Raw genomic sequence first — 8,335 nt, 5'->3', positions numbered from 1 at the left:
GGAGGAGGAGGAGGAGGAAGAGAGGGGGGAGGCAGGGAGGCAGGGAGGGAGGGAGGGAGGAAAGGAAGGAAGGAAGGAACGAAGGAAAGATGCATGTGTACTCCTGCAGCTAGTCTAAAATATCACCCCAAGAATGATGCCTTAAGACTAGCAGAACACCTCAGACAAAAGGTCCATCTTATCCAGTTCTACTTTAAGACTATTGATGTCTCTGCTACCAAAATGAGAGCAAGGTGTTCTGCCCACATGGACTGTCTACTCTATCAGTAAATGTTGGCATTGTATCTGGTAGCATTCCTTTCAATATCCTAGCTAAAACATCCAGGTAAAGATGGGCCACATCCCCATTTCTCATCCAAAAGTGATTATCCCATTCTAACAAGGAATTACCTGGATGGACATGCAACTAACTGCCCAGAGTCCACTGAAGTTGGATGGCCAATAAATCTAAACATAGCAACAACAACCACTTGAATACCACTGTCGTAGGCAAAATCACCACCAGCCAACTGCCAAAGGCAGCTTTACTTGGAACGGCTTATATCCTGCAATGGTGTCTTTAACACCACCTGACAACACCATCTGCCTATCGCTGGTCCTTGGAAAGGACTGGATAGGTGGATAAAAATGCCCAATCCTGTCTAAACATCTGGCTGCTTGTGCAACAAACCATAATAATAATACTCGGAACAGCTTACCTCCTACCAGGATACCTCTAATAACATGCAGTCTGAACATCTGGTTGATGACGTGAATAGTAGTAGTAATAATAATAATAATAATAATAATAATAATAATAATAATAATAATAATAATAATAATAGTTTTTCCCTCACCTTTTCACAACAAATCTCTAAGAGTGATCAGGATAAACTGAGAGAGCACACAATGGATTTAAAGCCCACCAGTCAACTGGCAAGTTAATCTGAAGTCTAACATTCTAATAACCAGATCACAGTTATTCTCTCTTTGCAGATTCTCCACACTGAGACATCAATCCACACACCACAAAAGCAGGAGATCCACCCTTGCTTTGGCAAGCAAAGAAAATCCAACAGGAGCAGCAAGTGAAAAGTGCAAATTTAAGACATGCGGACTTTAACTTTGAAAAACTCTGCTTTAAAAGAACGATGAAGCCATTCTCTTCTGAAGTTTCGCAGGCTGAAAGGACTCCACTGAGGCAGCTGGAAATCCGTGCCAAGTCAAGTCCCCAAATGTTCATCTATATTTAATTTATGCCCGAGTCCCCATAAAATTTGGGGGAAAAAAGGATTCAAAGCCAGGCTGCTCAATCAACAGCACTTTTGTGACTACTAGCAAGAACTTTAGAAACAAAAGTACGTTTATTGTACTTCTTGTTAAACAATTAGAGCAGGGTGTCTTCAAACCTGGCCCTTTTATGACTTGTGGACTTCAACTCCCAGAATTCCTCAGCCAGGCACGCTGAGGAAGTCCACAAGTCTTAAAGTGGCCAGGTTTGAGGACCCCCTGGTCTAACTGGAGCTTTCCTTCCCTTTTCCCAAGTTTGAAGACCCCTGAATTAGAGAGTTCAATTTGCACAACTGCAGGTGGAAAGACACATGCTCAGGAGACCTACCTTTTCATTGGCCTCTCTTGAAGAAAAGTGGGCACTCAAGTTAAATCTATTCCCCTCGTCCATCTCTGAATCGAGATATGATCAGACAAAACCAAAAGCTGACACAAGCCTGGAGCGTCATCTCGGATAAAAGCTCACAAAACAGAAGATGACGGTAAAACAAAGGTCTCCCAGACAGCTCGCTATCAAGTTCAGGAGTACAAAGTGACAGCCTTTCCTTCTTGTGACCAGGGTTGGGGGTGGAGACTCTAGTAACCACCTTTCAACCACAGAAGCTTCAGCACAGGATGTTCTGGAATGCACAGAAAGGTTCTGGGGCACGTGCTAACTCCTCAGCTAGTTGGACACGCTCAGTCTGAGCTAACAACGCCTTTTTGCTCTGCAAACAAGCTCAGGTAGACGTCCTCAACATTAATGTCCAGCTTTCTCAGCAAAGCCCTTTGGAAAAAAAAAACCAGGTTGACTTCTTAGTGATGTAGCTTCTCTGGTGCCAGATGTTGCAAAGGAGAAGGAGATCTTGTTCAGGCGCTTTGGGTGGTGGTTAGAGGGACAAGGACAACCCTTTGTGGGCTGAGACTGGGATCTTGATGAAGACTCTGGATTGATTGACCCACAAAGGCCTCAATTAGGCACCCAACGTAAGGGTGGCTCCAACGGATCCAAGATACCGCATCCCTCTGCGTGATATTCTTTTAGTTCATTACACTGGGGTTTGTTTTAATGTATAGTCAAGGCCATGGTTTTCCCTGTTGCAATGTATGGCTGTGAAAGTTGGACCATAAGAAAGGCTGAGCGCCAAAGAATTGAGGCCTTTGAACTATGGTGCTGGAGAAGACTCCTGCGAGTCCCCTGGACTGCAAGGTGATCAAAGCGGTCAGTCCTAGAGGAGATCAACCCCGACTGCTCTTTAGAAGGCCAGATCCTGAAGCTGAAAGTCAAGTACTTTGGCCACCTAATGAGAAGGAAGGACTCACTGGAGAAGAGCCTGATGCTGGGAAAGATTGAGGGCAATTGAAGAAGGGGATGACAGAGAATGAGGTGGCTGGATGGAGTCACTGAAGCAGTAGGCGTGAGCTTAAATGGACTCCAGAAGATGGTAGAGGACAGGAAGGCCTGGAGGAACGTTGTCCATGGGGTCACGATGGGTCAGACACGACTTTGCAACTAACAACAACAATGTCAAATAAACCAGCACTGGCTAGTGGTGCACACTGCAAGAAACCACAACTGGGGGTGGCTCAATTCAATGCCTAAGACTCCATGCGCAATGCACAAATCTTACACTCAAGGCTTTTGATCAGATACGACTGACACCAGGCTTGCCCTGGTCACTAACAAGTCTTCTAATGCCTTAGACTAAAATTTCAGCAGCTGTGGAAAACAGAAGCTTCCTGGAAACATGCCCAGGCCTGACACCGACACCCAGCAATTTTGGGCAGCTTCCAGTGCCTGCACTTTCTTTTTTCAGGTGATGATGGAGTGTGAAGTGAAACTCTCAAGAAGGCATCGGTTAAGCACGGTGGAGATTGCGCTCCTACTGTGGAAAAGTAGCACGCACAGCACCCTGAAGAAATGCGAAGGGATGGGAAAACGGTGATTCCTGCTTACTGCTGCCTCTTAATTTGTCAGGGGAGGGGGAGGTAAAAGAAGTAAGGAGGGGGCAGGGGGGGAAGCTTGCATAAGGCTTCCTGAAATTTCATACTTCTGCTTCAGAGGTGCAAGTAATGAATTGATAAAAAGCTTCACATGTATTCCCTTTTTCTGTACAATATCCAGCGAGAGAGAATGGCTGAGGAATTCTGGGAGTTGAAGTCCACAAGTCATAAAAGGGCCATGTTTGAAGACCCCTGATATAGACTTTAAGAGGATGGACTTCAGCTCCCAGAATTCCTCAGCCAGCGTGCCTGGCTGAGGAATTCTGGGAGTTGAAGTCCACAAGTCATAAAAGGGCCAAGTTTGAAGACCCCTGGGCTAGGCTGAAAGAAAAGGACTGGTCCAAAGTCCCCACTTGCAGTTCTAGGGTGGAGGGTGGGGACAGAATCCCTCTCTTATTCCATCTCCTTCTTCACTGCACTATGTCAACTCTTGGTTGGAGTGAGAGGAACTGGTCCAAAGTCCACCATGGAGCTTTCATGGTTGAGTGGGGACGAGATACTGAGTCCGCAAGGAGAAGGGCGGGATATAAATGCAATTAAATAAATAAATAAATAAATAAATAAATATCCCCATGCCTAGCCTAGCCCACACGTGCCTGGCTGAGGAATTCTGGGAGTTGAAGTCCACAAGTCATGAAAGGGCCAAGTTTGAAGACCCCTGCAGTAAGTGAATAAAATGCCATATTATTCCTTGATGTTTTAGTCAACAAGCTATATTTTTTTTTACAAGTTAACAGCAAAAGAAGACTGTTTCTTTCCTAATCAATTGGCAATCCTGCAAGATTAACCTCTCTCCTTAAGAGTTCATTTTCCACTTACCATGCCATTTTCGTCTTCACCCTAAGAAATTGTATACAGCGCACACAGACGTAAAGATTCATTGAACCTTGCGTCCATTCTAATACTTCCAAAAGTTCCATAACTTGCTTTAAAAAGCACTGCTTCTTTGCCTAACCTCCGTTTTTAACGGCTGCCGGACCAGTCACGTTGAACAAGGATAAACGGATGTTCAGACAGAAACTATATTTGCTGTACCATAAGTCAAAAAAAAAGGCTAAAATAGGCCTTCAGTTCCTTTTAAGAGAGAAGCTGAGGTGTTTGAGGCACTATAAGCACCATGCTAGGTCATCCATCCGGAGAGAAAGGGTGGGGGGGGGGGGAAGTCTGGTTGGCTGGTTGATTTACAACACTGTGATATTACTGCTTTTGCAAATTCAACTTCCTTTTATGAAATTCTGCTGCGCGTATGTGCCTGATGGCACAAACATGAGTGTGCATGCACACAGCTTCACTTGCCACATACTAAGCAAACAGCCCACAACCCACTTTGCAACTGTTACACCAAGGAGAAGCACTTACCCCCTCCCCCAGTAAAACCATCACTGCCAACAGCAGAAGATAAGCTAACAAAAATATATCAAGGACTTTGAAAACCACATTCAGCTCGCCTGGGCAGAGCGTCAAGGAAGCTTCTCTTTAAAATGTTTAAATGATTTGGGTGCAAATGGACGTTGACATAGAATTTGTTTCTTCCTATCTATATATAGGCCTTTGAACTATGGTGCTGGAGAAGACTCCTGTGAGTCCCCTGGACTGCAAGGCGTTCAAACCGGTCAGTCCTAGAGGAGATCAACCCTGACTGCTCTTTAGAAGGCCAGATCCTGAAGTGGAAACTCAAACACTTTGGCCACCTAATGAGAAGGAAGGACTCACTGGAGAAGAGCCTGATGCTGGGAAAGATTGAGGGCAAGAGTGTGTGTGTGTGTATTCACACACACACACACAGAGAGAGAGAGAGAAAGAGAGAGAGAGAGAGAGAGAAAGAAAGAGAGAGGAGAGAGAGAGAAAGAGAGAGAGGGAGGAGAAAGAGAAAGAGAGAGAGAGGGAGGAGAGAGAAAGAGAGAGAGAGAGAGGGAGAGAGAGGGAGGAGAAAGAGAAAGAGGGGAGAGAGAAAGGAGAGAGGGGGGAGAGGGAGAGAAATTGTACTTCCTTTCCCAGGCAAATAGATTAATCAACTGTCATTTGTACAACTATTTGTGATAACTAAATGACTAAAGTCCATTCAATCTGTCTGCATTCAATTCTCAATTACTCCCCACCCAGGTAATAATGACATCCAAAACTCAAGAGACAGATAGCAATCGGCAACGGAGAACGTGGAGTTTTGCAGAAGTATTAAAAGAAAAAGAAAACAGAATACTAGATGGAGAGACGTAGACAACCCAAAGAGAACAAAGCAAGCTTCTTGGGGACAGAGTGCTCACTGTTTACTGGGGAGGAAGTAAAGAAAGTAAAAAAAAAGAAAAAAAAGAAAGAGGATTGGATTCAAGAGTCTTACAAGACACAATCTAAACCCTGCCACATAAAACCATTTTTCTGAAGATCAAAATCCTGGCAGGAAACAATGTTCCCAAGATACATCTTTGAAAAGACTCTTCTAACAAAAATGCATTCTGCAAAGCAAAACAATCTCTTTATTTGAAGCCAACATCTCTGACCTCCACATGCCCACAGTCCACTGGAGTGGGTAACTACATCAAATCCAATAATTCCATTGGAATCATGGAGCCTAGCACAGGGTTTAGTCTGCTGGAAGGATGCTTTTCTGATGGGCTGGGCCAGGGATAGGCAACCTTGGCTCTTTTATGACTCATGGACTTCAACTCCCAGAATTCCTGAGCCAGCATGAGGGAAACTTGTGGATTTCAACTCCCAGAATTCCTGAGCCAGCATGGCTCAGCTTAGAAACCTCTCCCTTTCCCCTCAGTGTGGTTGGCTCAGGAATTCTGGGAGTTGAAGTCCACGAGTCATAAAAGAGCCAAGGTTGCCTACCCCTGGGCTGGGCCCACTCTGGTAGCCATCTTGCAAACTGGCAAGTCTCCCACTGCTACCATTTTGTAAGTTTATCTGCTGCCCTCCTAACTTCAGATGTGTTTTCAGCCCGGTTCTCTATATCCTTATGGAGATAACTGGAAATGCAAGTGATCGGCAAGCTCTGGTAATGAAACTCAAGGAGCATAGTAAAAACAGGGAAATAGGATAATATACAAAGAAAATCAAAGTCATGATAAAAGGAACAGCAACCAATCTTAAGTGGTGGGTACAATCTGACTTTTAGGAACCAGCATTCAAGAAATATGCCAGATTAGACACACCAGCATTTGATAGAGCAGCAATGAACTCTTTGGAAAGATCTTCAAACGCTGCGATTTCTCTGTACCTACAAACCATGCAGGCAATGGTTTTTTCCCCCGTGACATTTTATGAGAGCAAAAATTGGAATTCAAAGAAGCAGCACAGAAAAATTGTTGATGCTTTTGAACATTGGAGAAGACTCCTGGAAAAAACTGGACAGCTGAGAAGAACTGGGTATGTCTAGTTTAACGAAGAGAAGGACGAGGGGGGACATGATAGCAGTCTTCCAATATCTCAGGGGCTGCCCCAAAGAAGAGGGAGTCAAGCTATTCTCCAAAGCGCCTGAAGGCAGGACAAGAAGCAACGGGTGGAAACTAATCAAGGAGAGAAGCAACCTAGAGCTAAGGAGAAATTTCCTGGCAGAACAATTAATAAAACGGCTTGCCTCCAGACGTTGTGGGTGCTCCAACACTGGAGGTGTTTAAGAAGAGATTGGACAACCATTTGTCTGAAATGGTATAGGGCAGTGATGGCGAACCTTTTAGAGACNCCCCACCCCCCATCCCCCATCCTGCCTGCCCGCAGGGCCACTCACCGCCTCCAGGACCTGCTGCAGATCGCCCAGGCAGTCCAGCAGCGCTATGGCGGCCACGCCCTCTGCCCACGCCCTGCAGCATCAACTGTGCACGATGGGGTGTGAGGGCAGAGTCTTGTCTACGCTGCCTGGCTGCCACATCCTTGGTTGCGCTGCTCCGCGTGGGCCACGCTCAGGGGCGACTCTCCTCCAGGAGGGCTGCTGGAGAGGAGGGGGTCGTGGGGGGAGGCAAGATTGGGGCAACGGCACATGTGCCCACAGAGAGGGCTCCGAGTGCCACCTCTGGCACCCGTGCCATAGGTTCGCCACCACTGGTATAGGGTCTCCTGCTTGAGCAGAGTCGGACTAGAAGACCTCCAAGGTCCCTTCCCACTCTGTTACTCTTATTCTGCTAAATGGGAAAAGGTGGTTTCATTCTGTTGGCAGAGCACTGCAACCTCCAGCTACACAAAAAGACTTTTGGATGAGCCCAGCAGTTAAACTAATCCTCTTTCATCCAAGGGAACGCAGCCAAGTTCCTAAGTGTCTTCAGTCTGCTCAGCTTCCTCTCCTAATGTTCAACCACACGGTGACTTATCGGTTGCAAACGAGGAAGACGCCTGCAACGCACACATAGAAACCGACTAACCTTTGCCCAGGATAGAAATAGTGGGAAGGAAAGAGGAAGAGTGGAGGCAAAAGCAACCTTCGTTTGGCTGCGAAGCACCCACAGCAACATCTAAAGAAGAAAAACTTCTCGGCTATCCGTGCCCAGACATGTTTACCTATCAACCTTAAAAGAAGTTTTCTCAAGGCTGCAGATAAGCCTTTATAGATTATATATGGGTACCAGGGTTTTGGGGGTTTTTTCCCCTTCAAAAGCATATAACAGGTGCAAGATAAGTAGCAAGTTAAACAGCAGAACGTTAAAAGTGGAAGGTTTTTTTTTTCCCCCTAACCTGGGGATGCAACTAAGTTTTACATGTCAAATTTCTACCTGTCAGGCCGAACTAAAGAAGCCCTGCCTGAAAAGAAAAATAAAATGGAAAGGATAAAAAAAGGACAGAGACTCTGAGAGACCCCTTAACAATATCTGACGGACAGTGAGAACAATTAACCAGTGGAACAACCTGCCTCCAGAAGCGGTGAATGCGCCAACACTGGAAGTTTTTAAGAAGAAACTGGACAGCCATTTGTCTGAAATGGTATAGGGTTTCCTGCCTGAGCAGGGGGTTGGACTAGAAGACCTCCAAGGTCCCTTCCAACTTTATCATTATTATTATTATTTGTAACCACTGTTTGCATAAAGCTTGTTATGGCTTTCATTGTAGCATGATAGTTAAGGGAAAGTTCTAATCCAGAGGTCCCCAACCT

The sequence above is a fragment of the Protobothrops mucrosquamatus genome, unplaced genomic scaffold (assembly GCF_001527695.2).
Source record: "Protobothrops mucrosquamatus isolate PMUCROS unplaced genomic scaffold, P.Mucros_1.0 scaffold2677, whole genome shotgun sequence".
In the NCBI taxonomy this organism is placed as follows: Eukaryota; Metazoa; Chordata; class Lepidosauria; order Squamata; family Viperidae; genus Protobothrops; species Protobothrops mucrosquamatus.
The sequence above is the reverse complement of the archived record's forward strand: the minus strand, read 5'-3'. Positions refer to the sequence as shown.